A 16,649-nucleotide genomic window follows, 5' to 3' on the forward strand; every position below is an offset into this window, starting at 1 on the left:
AGGGCCCAGGATGCGCCCGCGGCTGAACACGCGGCAGGTCAGAGACGAGGGGGAGGGCGGCCGGGCGGGACAGATGCTGCGCCTGGCGACAACCAGCGCCCTGCCCCCGGACAGGAGCTGCGCCCCGTCCCCGTCGTCCAGCGCGGGTGGTGAAGGAGCTGCTCTCCCTGACCCCTCACACCAGCGTGCCCTGCCGTGCCCTCCCCCCACGCCGCACAGACACCACACAGACACCACACACACACCACACAGACAACACACACACCACACACACCACACACAGACACCACACACACACCACACACACACCACACACAGACACCACACAGACACCACAAGCACCACACGCACCACACAGACACACCACACAGACACCACACACACACACCCCACACGCACCACACAGACACACCACACAGACACAACACACAGACACCACACAGACACCACACACACCACACACACCACACAGACACAACACACAGACACCACACAGACACCACACACACCACACAGACACAACACACAGACACAACACACAGACACCACACAGACAACACACACACCACACACACCACACACAGACACCACACACACACCACACACACACCACACACAGACACCTCACAGACACCACACGCACCACACGCACCACACAGACACACCACACAGACACCACACACACCACACACACCACACACACCACACAGACACCACACACACACCACACACACACCACACAGACACCACACAGACACCACACACACCACACACACCACACACACACCACACACACCACACAGACACACCACACAGACACCACACAGACACCACACACACCACACGCACCACACAGACACAACACACAGACACCACACAGACACCACACGCACCACACACAGACACCACACGCACCACACACAAACACCACACAGACACCACACAGACACCACACACAGACACCACACGCACCACACAGACACAACACACAGACACCACACAGACACCACACACACACCACACAGACAACACACACCACACAGACACACCACACACACACCACACACACACCACACACACACCACACACACACCACACAGACACCACACACACCACACAGACACACCACACAGACACCACACACACCACACACACCACACAGACACACCACACAGACACCACACAGACACCACACACACCACACACACCACACAGACACAACACACAGACACCACACACACCACACACACCACACACATACACACACCATACACAACACCACACACCACACACACACCACACACACCACACACACCCAACACACACACACCACACAGACACCACATACACACCACACACACACCACACACATACACAACACACACACACCACACAGACACCACACACACCACACACACACCACACAGACACCACACAGACACCACACACACCACACAGACAACACACACACCACACACACCACACAGACACAACACACAGACACCACACAGACACCACACAGACACCACACGCACCACACACACCACACACACACCACACAGACACCACACACACCACACAGACAACACACACACCATACACACCACACAGACACACCACACAGACACCACACAAACACCACACACACCACACACACCACACAGACACAACACACAGACACCACACGCACCACACACACACACCACACAGACACCACACACACCACACACACCACACACATACACACACCACACACATACACCACACAGACACCACACACATACACACACCACACACACCACACACACACCACACACATACACCACACACACACCACACATATACCACACACACATATACCACACACACACCACACACAGACACCACACACATACACACACCACACACACCACACACACACCATACATATACACACACCACACACACCACACATACACCATACACATACACCACACACACACCACATACACACCACACACATACACCATACACACCACACACACACCACATACACACCACACACACACCACACACAGCACACACACAGCACACATACACCACACACACACACCACACACACCACACATACACCACACACATACACCATACACACCACACACACACCACATACACCCCACACACACCCCACACACACCACACACACACCACACATACACCACACACACACACCACACACACCACACACACACCACACACACATATACCACACACACACACATACCCCACACATACACCACACGTACACCACACACACCCACCACACACACACACACACACCACACGTACACCATACACGCACACCACACACACACACACACCACACACACCATACACACACCACACATGCACTGCATTCAGGCAGTCTTAGAAGTCTATTTAGATTTTGTGTGTGAAATTATACTTTCTAGCTTTTAGGAATATACAATTGACTGACTTTTCCCTTCCACCGTAGGCTTTTGATTATGTGAGTATATCGTGCTTTTCACTCCAACATCCAACAAAAACTTCATTTGACTGAAAAACAAAGAACCTGTCAGCAGGCTGACAAATTATAACCATGAGTCAAACAGATGAGGCAAAACCTACTCCCTTTTCCCGTCACCTTCCAGACCACCTTGCTGGGATTCTGAGAAGCAATTTAGGCTGCCAGTCAGCTTCCAAACGTGGCCAGTACCCAGAAGCAGCAGCACACTGGAGTAAGAAAAGTATGAGGCCATCTCCCTGTCCCGGGGTCCCTTGACATCCTCTTTTCTGCACATTTTCTGCCACCCAGAGACCTCGGCAGGGAGCCTTCCTGCCATCCTGCCTGCTTGACTGTCACACACGTATACACACACACACACACACACACACACACACAGAACACACACTCGCACCTTTTACTTTAGAACTATAATGAGGGAGGCAAGTAGACCCAGACAGGGTGAGCTGGAAGGGAAGAGATTCCCCTTCAAGCCCCAGGTCACCAAAATGCAACCTCCATTCCAGGGACAGTAGAAACACTCAGCTCGATGTGGCCAAGGAGATCTGAAAAATGTTTAGTGAGTATAGCCTTGGATCATTGGGGCTATGGAAGTCTGGTTCTTCTAATTTTTTTTACTAGAAAGCATCTGAAATATCTGGTCACATTCGTCATTTGACAGCTCAGGAACATGGCACTTGGGGAGAAGTAGCATGACCCTCCCATAGCCATGCAACTCATAGGTGGCCTGGCCATGACAGGAACTGGGTCTGACTGACTCCTAACTCCCAAACAAGTGCTCTGTCCCCGTCCTGAGCTATCCCCACTGGACCCACAGTACATGGGTGTGCATGTGAACACACACACACCCCCTTCGCTCCTCTTGCTGGCCTCCTGACATTAGGTACCTGGGCAACTTGGTGCAGACCTCACACAATCCCTAACTTCAGGCGGGGGTGAAGGTACAGTGCCATCTGGCTTTGTGACCCACAGAGGGTGCCAGGCCCTCCAGAGCCAAAGCCTCTCCATGTTGTATTTTCTGTGTGTGGTAGTCAGGCTCTTGCTGACTCTATGTGGCTATATGCACAGTGGTCAGCCACTTGTCAAAGGACTTTCCTAGTTCCAAAGCTTCAGAGGAAGTTCTAGTGAATTCTAACCTCGGATTTAGCCAGCATCATCTACGAGAAGGCAGCTTGTCACCATGTTATTCTGGGGAAAGTTCTCAATAATGGTTATCGATTTGACATGCGGTTTGCTCTAGAACCATCTTCTGCACAGCATCCTCTACTGCAGCAAGATGCCTCCTGTGATCCAACGACAGGTCTCGGAGCTCCAAGGAGGCCCTGGCCACCTCCAGCCACTTTAGGCCCCAGTGAGAATAGAAAGATGAGGACAGAAGCAAGACTGTTTGATGGCAGGATTTTTAGGTTTTGATGATGGATCTCATGTGGGAGCCTTGGGAAGAAAGAGTCAAAGTTGGTGGTGGTAGAATAAGAACCTCCCGAAGCTCCCAGGACAGGGCTGCTGTGTGGTGTGGCGAGACACAGACTGGGAGAAAAGTCTTCTCGGCACACCAGGACCTATGGACCTATCTCTGGGAACTGAGTCAAGCTCAGGATAATTAAGGATTGCCTCCCCCTTCCTCCTCCCACATTTGCTTTCAGGAAATGGCCCCACCACCCCTGCAGTCACTCAATTGAGCCAGAAGGCTGGGAGTTATTCTCAGCTCATCCACCCTCCCGACCCCCCCAACCCCCCCATCCCATCCACATCGGAGCTGCCCCTCTGCTCCATCCCTATCGGCCCTAAGTTTGTTCAGCTCCTTTATTCCAGCAATAACTTGCTAGCTGGCTCCATTTTACCTCCCTCTGATCTATCATGTTACCACCGGAAAGCCAGTTAAGCCGTTCTCAGGCTTAACCCTTCTATGGCATCTCGATCAAATACTACCTGGCACGCCTCAGCACTCCCTTCTCCCCTCCCAGGAACGCTCTTGCCTCTTCTTGTCACCTGCAAACAATCAGCTGTCCTTTACAGATACTGGCAGTATGCTGGGGGGAAAGGATGGAGCAGGAAGTCTCAACTCAGGGCTCACAACCGTGACTCCTGTGCAACACCTCCCCTGGGGATGGTCCCTGGCACTGCAGACTTAGCATGCCCCAACCCCCGCCTCCGTTCTCGCCCACACTCCACCCCAGGCCTGCCCCTCCTCTAGGTAAATAGCGCCTCCATCAGGAGTTCAAGCAGGAGCCCTGGCTGGCTGTCCCTCATTCTCCGTTCCCTCTTCACACCCAGAGACCCAGTCCAGCTTTCCCATTGCACGTGTGTCCGCTTCTCCCCATCTCCATGCAGCACCCCCAGCGTCCACGCCAGCGTCTCCAGCCTGGGCATCCAGGCGGCTTCTGGATGCTTCCATCTGCCCCACTCTCCCATAGCCACCCAGGTCTTCTGCTTCTTTAGCGTTGTAATTTCTCCTCTGCCGGAGGACCCAAACACACATGCACACACCTTGTTCTTAAATGATGTACGCGCTATACCCATGGCTCTGAAACTTGTTCTTTTTTTAAATTATTGTTATTGATGTATAGCTGACATACCATGTTCTATTAGTTTCAGGTGTATGAACCGTGGTTTTTTGTTTGTTTGTTTTTAAAGATTTTATTTATTTATTTGACAGAGCGAGAGAGGGAACACAAGCAAGGGGAGTGTGAGAGGGAAAAGCCGGCTTCCCGCCGAGCAGGGAGCCGGATGCGGGGCTCGATCCCAGGACCCTGGAATCATGACCGGAGCCACAGGCAGACGCTTCGGCTAAGCCAGCCAGGTGCCCCTGGACCTTGGTTTTTAAAATTGATTATAGGTATGTATCAGAGGCTGGCCCCCATCGGTACGTAAAGAGCTCCCTTATCCCCACGGTTGCCCAGCAGTCTGTTGTGTAGATGACCAGCATTTACTCATCTAAGCCCTTATTTGTTGATATCCTTGGGTTTAGTCACTTATTGATATTTAGGGCCTTTTTCAATCTTTTGCAATCATACAGTGCCACAGTGAATTGTATATGTTGATTTTGAGGCATGTATATACAGGATAAATCCATGGAAACAAAGTTGCTGAGTCAAAGTAGTGCATTTTGATTCTGATAAATATTGCCAAATTGCTTCCTTTAGGGTTTATACAAATTTATAACTCTACCAGCAAGATAGGAGATTGTCTGTTTCCCACACCTTTGCCAGCACCATGTGTTTTCAAACTTTAATCTTTGCCAATCTGGGACAAGGAGAATGATTAAAAAAAACAAAACAAAATGCCACAGAAATCAAATCATTTCACTCTCTTGCTTAAAACTCCTCAGTGGCTTTGCCTAGTGTCTGTGTGAAATCTGATCTCCCTGTCCTGGGCCACATCCCCCTCTCCAGCCTCATCTCTCGCCTCTGCCACTGCACATCTGCTTCTTTTCAGTTCCTTAAACACACCGAGTCCACCAGCAGCTCAGGGCCTTTGCACAAACTGGTCCTGCCACCTGGAGCACCCTTGACCAAATCCTCTAGGTGTCAATTGTTACCTCCTTAAGGGGGCTCTTTGACCACCATTAATAGTCAATATCCTTGCTGTTCCTTATTATTGCACACTATTTCCTTCCTATCATTTATCACAATCAGAAATTACTTGTATGTTTACTTTTCTTCCCCATTAGATTTTAAATTTTACCGTGCTGGCTCATACCAGGTGCTCACTCACTGAGAACATGCAGAAAGAATGTATGAATAAATAAACCACTGAGCACTTCTCCCTGGACTCCCAATGACATCGGGCTTTTCCCATATTCTCTCTCATCCCATGTGTCTTAAAGACATTGTACTTCTAAAGCTGGAAGGTTTCCCATCCCCCAGGTGGCTGCATTTCCCAGGTGTCTTCAGCCAGCTAATGTCATTCTTCGGGATCCTTCTGAAGGCAAAATGTGACTCACACCTAGGTCACAGCTGTCACAGGTGTGTCCACAGAAGCAGATTAGAGGCCCCATCAAAGACTTTCTGTAGTTGCCAAAGCAGATCTCAGGCTGCAACATGCTGTCTCGGGAAAAGAGACAGATCTCTGGACTCGTCTGGGTTAATAAGATTTTTCAAGTCAATCCACTGCATTGTACAGTTAGAAGCCAAACGTCAAAGCAGGATGCGAACTTAGGAAATCCAAAGTAACGTAGGAAGTAATCCAAAGCTTCACGTGGGAAACAGAAAGCATGTGAGTTCATGCGACAGTTTTAGTATGGGTTGAATTGTATCCCCCCAACATCCGTATGTTGAAGACCTAACCCCAGAATGCGACTATACTTGGAAATAGAGTTCTTTCAGAAGTAAGTTGAGGTCACACTGATGCAGGGTGAGCTCTAACCCAATGAGAACGGTGTCCTTATAAAAAGGAGAGATTTGGACACAGATGCACACAGGTAGAGCACCATGTGATGATAAAGACAGAGGAATGGAAAAGATGGCCAGCGAACCCCAGAAGCTATAGGAGAACATGGCACGGATTTTCTTTTGCATCCCTCAGAAAGAACCCACCCTGCTGACACCTTGATCATGAACTTCTAGCATCCAGAACAGTGAAACAATCCATCTCTGTTAAGTCACTCAGTTTGTGGTACTTTGGTGCAGTAGCCCTGACAAACTAATACAACCAGCAGGCATGTTAGGCTAACTTGGACAGCTGTATTTTGCGTGCTCAAAGTAAATTTATCTATTTTTCCATCGAAATAACCTCAATCACAAGCGTTTCCTTGCTTGAGTGGTAGAAAGCACATGTGGCTTGGGCAGGAGGTCCTGGGGTGTAGTCTTGGTGCACATTCCCCATTCTGGCTTCAGTAGACAACAAAGTGAGTGGGTTGCACAAATGATCTCTCTGTTCCCTCCCAGATCAATGCTTGATGGTTTATAGCTCCCACACCCTTTCCTGCATGGGCATGGTTACACCAAACAGTTTGCAAGGCTTAGGGAACTCAAGGCCAAAAACCCAGCACCTTAGATGTCAGAGGTAGGGCTGTGGAGAATCTTTGTATTTGGACTGCATACTCTCCCTTTCTCTCCTTTCCCACTAACAGAACTGCCCTCTCTTTTCTATTCGTGTGGAATTCAGTTTTAAATCATGTCAAAATGGTTTTGTCTACCTGGACATCTCACTTGGGGATGTTATTCTTAGGGGTCATTTGGGAAACTGTGAAGGCATTCTTAGTTATCACCATGAAATTGGGGGAGGGGTATCAGATTCATGGGCAAAGGCCAGGGTGCTAAGGATCCCACAGTGTGCAGGGAAAACTTCCAAAATAAAAATTCTCCCACCCAAATTTCAATAATGTCTCTGCTGAGAAACACTCATAGGATGGTATCAAGGAAAGAATATGGACCTTGATGTCAGGCTATGTTTCAATTACCTATTGCCCTGTAACAAATCACCCTAAAACTTAAATTACTTCAAATAATAATCTTATTATTCTCTCTCACAGTTCTGTGGGTTGACATATCAGCTGGGTGGTTTTACTTGGCATTTCTCATGTAGTTGTACTCAGATAGTGACTGGAGCTGGAGTTAGCCAAAGGCTCACCTGGTCTGGTGTCCAAGATGGCGGCTCACTCACATGGTTGGCAGTTGATGCTAGTTAATCTGGGATGTTGACTAAAGTGCTTCTACATGTGGCTTAGGCTTCTTCCAGGATGGTGCTGCTTTCCAAGAGAGAGTGCACCAGAGGGAATATCCCATAAGACCAAAGCAAAAGCTGTAAGGCTTCTAATGACCTAGTCTTAGAAGTCACCAAAAATCACCCACATGGTATTATGTTGGTCAAAGCTGACACAAGACCTGCCCAGACTCAAGGGGGTGGAGAGATAGACTCCATCTTTTAATGCAGTAGGGAAGAGCATGAGGGATTAGTCCATCTTTGAAAATATAATTTACTACAGAGGACTTGGCTCTAGGTCCTGCCTCTACCACTTGCTACATTAAAGACTCCCATTAAATCTTGAGTTTTGGTGTTTTCCTTGAGAGCATGAGATAACATAGTAGCAAATTTGCTAGGGTGTCTCGAAAGGCTATGGAAACCCTTGCTTGTTGTTACTGTTGGTGTTTTTATATTAATAGGAACAACAGTCCCAATTCCAGAAATTCTCCTAATGCTATACATGTATCTGCCATTTTGTCTTTGCTGAATTTATCATTGAGAGATTTGAAAAGCACCCTAGATGTGTGTTTGTAAAGCCATCATTTGACCAATACAGGTTCAGCCTTCTTTCCTTTATTGGATTTTTAATTAATTTTTATCGTATCAAAATATGTCATCTGTGAAAGTCCCTTGACCTCCTTCCTACCTCATCTTCTTTTGTTCCCCAGAGGCAACCACTTGCGACGTTCATAGCTTTATTTTTCTTTCTTGGTATTTACATTCATATTTTTAGATAACAGGCATATACTCTCTCAAGTCACTTATTTTAAATATTTTCCACTATAGTAAGCGAATATTTTAAATCATTCACCCCTTCCCTTCCTGTGCTTTCTATCCTTCCAACATAATTGTTTATCAGTTTTTAGTTCAGTCCACACACAGTGTTTTCATTATAATGATTATGTAAAATAAACATTGTTCACTACCTAGCCAAGTAGTGAACTGAGATTTTATTTACTTTTTCTCAATGCTTTCTTCTTTCTGGAATTAATAATTCCTTTATATTTTGCATTTGCTTTGTTTTCCCTAAACATCTATGTATTTCCCTATTTCCAACAACTCTGCAAACTGATTCGATAATCAGAATTTCCTAGAGAAATTCTCCTTGGAGTCCTCAGTGCTCTTTTCTAACCCGAACTGGTTGGTTCCTAGGCCTGCCCCATAGCTGTCATTCTGGGACTTTCCTTTACCCGTGTGTTGGAAATTCCCTTTGCCCCTCTGCATTGTTGGATCACAAGCCTTCTTCCTCTTTCTTGGTTACTCCCTCATCATGGAGCATCTTCCAGTGGCTTCTCAAGAAAGGGCACATCAAATGTAAACTTTTTTGTATTTTGCATGTTTGAAAATGCCTTTATTTTGTCCTCAGACTTCTTCAATAGTGTGGCCAGGAATAGAAATCTAGGCTGAAAATAATTTTCCCTGGGGATAATGAAAGCATTTTTCCGAAGTCTTCTAACTTCCAGTGTTACTATTGAGAAGTACAATGCCATTCTGATTCTTGATCTTTTATATGTAACTTTTGAGTTTTCTCTTTGAAAACTCTTAAGACTTTCTCTTTACCCTTAGAGTTCTAGCGTCAGCATGGGGTATCTCGGTCTAGGTCCATTTTCAATTACCGTGCTAGGCAGGTTACTGTGTCCATTTGTGCCCTTCAGTTCCAGAGGATCTTTTTGTATTATTTCTTTGATAATTTCCTTACCACCATTTTTCTCTGTTCTCTGAGACTCCTTAGTCCATGTTGAATCTTTTAAATTACTCCTCTAATTTTCTTTTTCACTCCTATTATTCTTCTCTTTGTTTGCTTTCAGGGAAATTTCTGTAACTGTATCTTCCAACACTGGTACAGAATTTTTGAAATTTTCACTTCATATTTTTGATTTCCAAAAACTCTTTCTTGCTTGGATTATCCCTTTTTCATCATATCCTGTGGATGCAGCGTTTTCTCTTATGCCTCTAAACATATCAAATATACTTTGTTTTCAGTTTCTGCTGCTCGTTCATCATTTCTGCTTTCTTCATAGATCCTTTTGCTTTCCTGTTTGATTATTTTATTCTCTGTCATGTTGGATGCTTTCCTCTCCGGTGATTGTTGACTGCAACTCAGATTTAAGGATGAGACCCTAAAGAGCTGATTGAAGTTCTGTGTACATGGATGGGATTTATTCTAGGGTGATCATGTCAACAATGGCTTTTTCGCCTGGAACTTCCAAATGTCAATATGTGTAGGTCTTTTTCCTGGATTGGGTCAGTTTCTACAGAAAAGAATCTTTCAATCTCCTGTCCCTGTTGTTCTTAGGCTAGGAGGAGGAGGAGGCAAGAGAGAAGGGCTCACTTAGTGCACAAACTTTCACCTGACCTCAGCCTCCCTCTGTAGCTGAGGTCAGTAGCACAAAGTCTCTCTGATTCAGTTTTTCTAGAAAACAACTCTCCCGTTCCCTACAGGAGGGGGAGTGGAGGTTGGGACCTGCAAGTCTATCTGCCTCTTATGAACACTTCTAAACTATGTCTCTTTTCAAGCCCCGCATCATCCCCTTCTACAGGATTACCAAGGTTCTATGGGCCATTAGCAACTTACTCCTCTTTGTGGTTTGCTGTCCTGCTCCCGGGGCGCTCAGTTTGGACTTTCCTCCTTCCTGCTAATTCCTTCACTTTTCTACTATCTTGATACACTGCAATTCAGGGTTACATTATGTCTCCCAATATGTAAGAGACTTTTGAGGAGGGGTTGGAAATTGTTCTACCCCACTGGCTTGAAACGGATGGTCCTGGCAGCCCAGAAGTCACTGTTGGAAAAACCTGCCTTTTGTGTAACCTTCAAATCAACAAACCCATGTGTTGCATATCCAAGGGCTTAAAACTCTAATAATAATAACAGCAGCAACAACGGCCATTTTTAGTGCCTATGATGGGCCAAACACTTTGTATAAATTATCTTTAATCCTCACTACAACTACAAGGTGAGTGTGATTATCCCCAATTGACATAAGAGGAAACTGAGGCCCAACCAGTTTCAATAACTTGTCCCAGTTTATCCCTTTGATAAGTGGCAGGGTCAGGATTTGAATCCAGGTCAGTCTGGCCCCAAATTGCTTCTAACAACCAAAGCCTCACAAGTCTACCTCAAGTCACCCAGTGAGTGGCCCTTAAATCTTGGATATCAGGGCCTGACCGACACACTCTTACGCATCAGTGCTTAAAAGGGAAGGTGGGGCGCATCCTTTCGTGTTGCAAATAAGGCCCCGCGGTACCCACGTTCTATTCAGTTCTCATCTCGTGTCTTTGAGGTGAACCCTTCAGGTAACAGGCCTTGAATCTGCAGTGAGCAGCCCTGAGCTGATTTTAAAAGAAGCCAGTTCAATAGGAAGACTAATGAGACCAGCCACCCTCCCCCGCTCTGACTCCTGATCTCCGCGCTGCAGCGGGAGCCGCGTAACCATGGTGATGGTGGCCGGCTGCCGACAGTGGAGGGAGGCGGGCGTGGGGGAGAGGGAACTGGGAAGAAGCCTCCTGCAGGGGGTGGGACGGAAGGGTTCTTCGAAGAGCTGCTCGGGTGGTGGAGAGGAGTGGGGAGTGGGAGGCCACGGGAGCGGGGCTCCTCGCCCAGGAGGCTGGGCCCCACCCTGCCTGCCAAGCGCCCACCTGCCCTGCCAGCCTCCCCGGCACTCACGTTCTCACCTCGTCCCCTGACTCACCACGCAGGTGACTCACAGCACCTGGGGTGTGAGCGGGCCGAGGCGGCACACGGAAGCCTCCCGCTGGGGCTGGGGCGCTCAGGGGGCTCCGAGGGGGGAGGGGGTGAGCAGCATCTGGAGACGGCAGACCGGAGGGACCTGAACTTCACTGGACCAGGGTCGGGAAGGTGACACGGAGGGCCCACTCTCCTGGCATTGGTCCCCGCCTGCCTCCAGCGCCAGGAACCCTGGTCCGTGAGCCTGGGGATCCCGTATCCATTGGCACTGCTTAACAGGGAGGGTGAAGAGGCCTCTGGGCCCGTGGCTTTCACTGGGCTGGGTGCCCAAATATATATCCAGTATCCCCTGAATGTCACTCCCTTCTCCAGTCCCTTGACAGGCTTCCTGTCGCCCCCAGCGTAAAGACAGTACTCTGAAAGTGGCTGACACAGCCTTCCTCTCCAGTCCTGACTCCTACCGTGGTCCCCTCCACCCTCTGCCCTGGGCCACCCTGGCCACCTTCCATTCCTTGCAGTTTTCTCACAGGGCCCTGCCCTCACTCCCTCCCGGCTTACGCCCCTTCAGATATCCTCCACCCAAACATCACTTCCTCGGGAACAGCTGTATTGGCCTCATGGATCCGTCACTTCACCCCTGAGGCCCCCATGAACCTCTTCTTTGCAGCATTCCCCACAGCTGCCATGTCTTGATAAGATGTCTCTCGTTCCCCCTGGACTAGAAGGGCCAGGAGGAGAGGGTGAGGCCTTTGTCTCTGCTCCCGCTGGATTCCCTGCATCTTGCACAGTGTCGGGCAGATGGCTGTCACTCAGTAGAGAGGGAGGGAGGAGCACATCCACTCGCCCTGCTTGGGTAAACAGCTGATGCAGCTCACGCCTGGCACCTGCCCCCGCTGGGAGGCAGAAACCAGAGTGACATTTCTCCTGACCTCTTGTTCCCCCATCGGACCACAGACTATGATGGTGAAAATACTATGATTTGGCTCCTCAAACCAAATGATCATTTGTCTTACTCTCAAAAATGTATTTCTTGAAGGTAGGAAGAGCTAACATGTCCAGCATGAAAGGAAGCGTTCCTTGAGTACCACACCATTTGGCTCATATCTCAGAGTGTTTGCTTTCTTTCCTGCAACCGCCAGGCCTGGTTCCTATGTCACTCAGCTGTCTGATTTCCTCAGGCTAATGTGCCCCTAAAGGCCACCAACTTGCAAGGGTCTTGTGGGAAAGGCCAGGAATGACTTCTGGGGCCAAGCTCTGCTAAATGCCGGTGGTGGGGCTTTTCCCAGATGGAGAAGACTGGAGCTTTAAGAGGCCCTTTCCTCAAGTAGGTAGAGAAGCTGGTACCTCTCAGCCCTGCAACCCCAGCCCAGGTCCTTGCAAAGGGTTCCAGGGAAGTGAGTCACCTCTGATAAACCCAGGTAGGAGGGATTTTGATAAGATAGAAGGAAGGGTGTTTACACATGGCCCTTCGATATTGGGTGGGTCTGTTTGGTGTGGAGGCCAAAGAACATCCTTTGGAAAGTGGAGGAAGTCCTGCTAGAAACAAGAGGGAAGGCAGAGTAACTGACTGCCTCCGACTGATGTGTTCTTGAACTTATTTTAAAAGGGTTCTGAGTCAGTCCTACAAAAGAAAGGTGTCTGAATGGATAATGCAAATCAAATGTATTCTCTAGCTGTATGACTTTGAGTCAATCATTTTACTTCTTTGTTTGGTAAACTGCTTCAAAGCCAACTCAGATGATCTATTGGGGACCCTTTCACTCTGATAAATATTTATGGATTCATTAATGTCTCCTCTGTCATGTACTTGAGTTTCAGTCTCCATTCTAGAATTTGCTGATTTTCCACCTCTGTAAAATGGAGCCTAATCCCAGGGCTGTGTGGGTCTCCAGCCCAGTGCCCTGTTCCTGGAAGGAAGGAGCTGGCTATTCGTTAGTCACTGTTCCCCCCTTTTCCCACCTTCTAATGAGTGTGGAATAGGCTGCTGCAGGTGTTTGGAGACCATACATTACGTTTCTGAAAGGAAACTCCTGGCTTGTTAAGAATGATCCAGGAAGCCAAAAGATTGTTCCTTTCCTCAGCAGGTGCTGGACCTAGAGGCCTTCAGTCTTGGACCAACAGAACACTTTTATGTGAAACCCTGTATCAGACAAACCAGTACTACGAGAGCCAGCAGGACTGGGGGGCCCATCTGAGCAGAGGCAGGGGAAACACAGTGGGGGCGGGGTGCCCTGTTCACAGGCAAGCCCTAGAAACAATTACAAAGCCCATAAAACGAGAGTCAAGACTAGAAGAGCTCTTAGGGGTGGCCTGCCCTACCCTCCTGGTGTAACATATAAGGAAACAGGTTCACAGAAGTGAGGTGAATCACCTAGCATCATCCAGAGAGTGGGTGGTGGAGCTGAGACTAGAGCCCAGGTTTCCTGCCACCGGGGAGAGGTTGCCTTTGGCCCTTGGTTACCCATTGTAAGTTCTTTTGAAGCATAGGGCCCTGCTCATTTCCATCAAGGATTAACAGGGAACTGAGGTATAAAGTCCAGGGGGTTGGAGCTAATTTTCTGAGCAGTGACTTCCTTCGAGCTTATGAGTTTACACACACAGTACAGCAAAATGTAGCAGTAGGTCAATAGTGAAGACTGTCTTATCAATCATGAAAGGTCATTTCTAACTCTTAAGTTTCTGTTTGATTAGTTTGTTTGTTTTTAATATTAGCCAGAGATTATCATTCATCTCTAGACCTCTTGAGACTCAGCCAATGTGTCAAAGATCTCACTGAATTGGCAATAGATGCTGTGATGAGAAGGAATACCATGGTCCTTCAGGACCCAGCGTGTGGCAGTCCACACATCTGCACCCCTGCCTCCCTGCAAAGGTCCAAGGAGAGACTATCACATGTGACTGAGGAGCAGTGTCAGGTATAAATCTCCTAAGAATTCCCTGAAATAAGCCAGTGTACCATGAAACTGTGGAGGAAGCCGAGTAAGGCTGGGCAGAGTTTCTACTTTTTATCAGAGATCAGGAAAGGACCCAGGATGGAGTTCTCCATCTCCTAGAGTGGCAGGAGGACTCTCTGGGTCCTCCTAGCCCTGTGATGGAAGTAAGTGGAAAAGTTATATTTGTTGGGTCCTGAAGAATATGATGTGGTCTCCCAGGAAACAACCTCCAACCCAGGGCAAGAGAAAGGGGATCACTAATCCACCCAAGGGTAGCCCCACAAACTTTAACTCCCAAAACCACAGGTGGTGCCCAGGACAAAGAGTGGCAAGAAGATAAGGAAAAAGAGGCTGGGGTCCTGGGGGCTGGGGGCCACAGCTATCAGAATAGACGGAGCTGCGAGTAGATGGCACAGCCTGGCAGAGGAAACAGCACAGACAGGGAGATTCTATCCAAAAAACGTAAGAGAAACTCCCAAGTTCCCTTTCAGGCTCTGCTGAGACAAGAGGACTAGGTTGCCAACAGACCTCAGGGGATGTGGAGCAGAGAATAGGGGCAGTAGGAATGAACCAAACAGTAGAACATATAGTGTCCAAGTTTAAGAGCACATGCCCAGGAATGAGACAGCCTGGGTTTGACTCTCAGCTCCTGCACTTACTAGATATGTAAAGGTATTGGTCAGATGTCTAAACCTTGGTTTTCTCAACTGAAAAATTGGGACAAGAATACCCCCCTAATGTTGATTAAATGACATCACATATATGAAGTCACATATCTTACCACAGCATCTGGTACATTAGAGGAAACCCTTGTATTGGTTATCTGTTGCTGCATAACAAATTACCCCCAGACTGAGCGACTTAAGACAACAAACGTTTACTATCCGTCACTTCTGTGAGTGAGAAATCTGGGTACCGCTTAGCTGGATGCTTCTGCCTCAGGACCTCTCAAGAGATTGTAGTCAAGTGATTGGCAAGGAGGTCTCGTCTGCAGGCTCGGCTGTTGTGGGGAAGGGACACATCCAAGCGCACTAACATGGGTGTTGGCAGGCCTCAGTCCCTCACCATGTGGTCCTCTACATGGGGCTGCTTCATGACATGGCAGCTGTCTTTCTTCAGGGAACACAATCCAAGAGAGAACAGCAGCAAGAGAGAAAAGTGCCCAAGAAAGAAGCCACAGTCTTTGGATAATTGAATCTCAGAAGGGTAGCTGTTACATCAGATATATTCTCCTCATTCTATTCATGAGGTCAATAGGTCCAACCCACACTCAAGGGGAGGAGTTCCACAGAGCATGGAGATCAGGAGGCAGAGATCCCCGAAGGCCTTCTTAGAGAATGCCTACCACGGTGCTTAACATGACCTATTTTTAGTATTCCTTTTATTCTCCAAAGAATTCTTCAGTGATGCCACTACAAGTTTCTGCTTCTATGTTTTGTTGCTGCCATTCCTCTGCCAAAAATGCCTGCTTCCAAATATTTACATTTTCCAATCCTATCAATCTTGGTACTTCCAATGGTACCCAATGGTACTTCCATGAAGCCTTGGTTGACTGCCACCTTGTAGGAAGTAGTTGTTTTCTTCTCTGAAGTCCAAGAGGGAAGAGTTTGATGGGGGAAAGGGACAAAGGACAGCTATATTGTGCTTGAGATAAATGCAATGACACTTAAATGAGAAGGAAGAAGGTAACTCAAATACATTCCATGTACTTTTTCTCAAAAATAGGCTATTGGTTTTGGCATTCTGGATCAATGAGGGCACCGGCTCTGTTGGGCTATTGCAGAAACTGCTTTCATATTTCTGCTTGCTCTGGGCTGGC

General features: G+C 48.0%; 1 long non-coding RNA gene across 2 annotated transcripts in view; it reads left to right on the forward strand.

Annotated features, from left to right (window-relative positions):
- LOC123797673 (uncharacterized) overlaps positions 1–16,649 on the forward strand; it is a 74,861-nt gene that overhangs the window by 23,725 nt on the left and 34,487 nt on the right. The window contains exon 1 of one of the 2 annotated variants that reach the window (XR_015725638.1): positions 5,186–5,360. The exons of the other annotated variant lie outside the window; for it this stretch is intronic. This is a non-coding gene — a long non-coding RNA (uncharacterized LOC123797673). Of the gene's footprint in view, positions 1–5,185; positions 5,361–16,649 lie in introns of those variants that run through there. 2 annotated transcript variants of the gene reach the window in all.

This window comes from Ursus americanus, chromosome 9, assembly GCF_024610735.1.
Source record: "Ursus americanus isolate L20-20 chromosome 9, mUrsAme1.1.p, whole genome shotgun sequence".
NCBI classification, from domain to species: Eukaryota; Metazoa; Chordata; class Mammalia; order Carnivora; family Ursidae; genus Ursus; species Ursus americanus.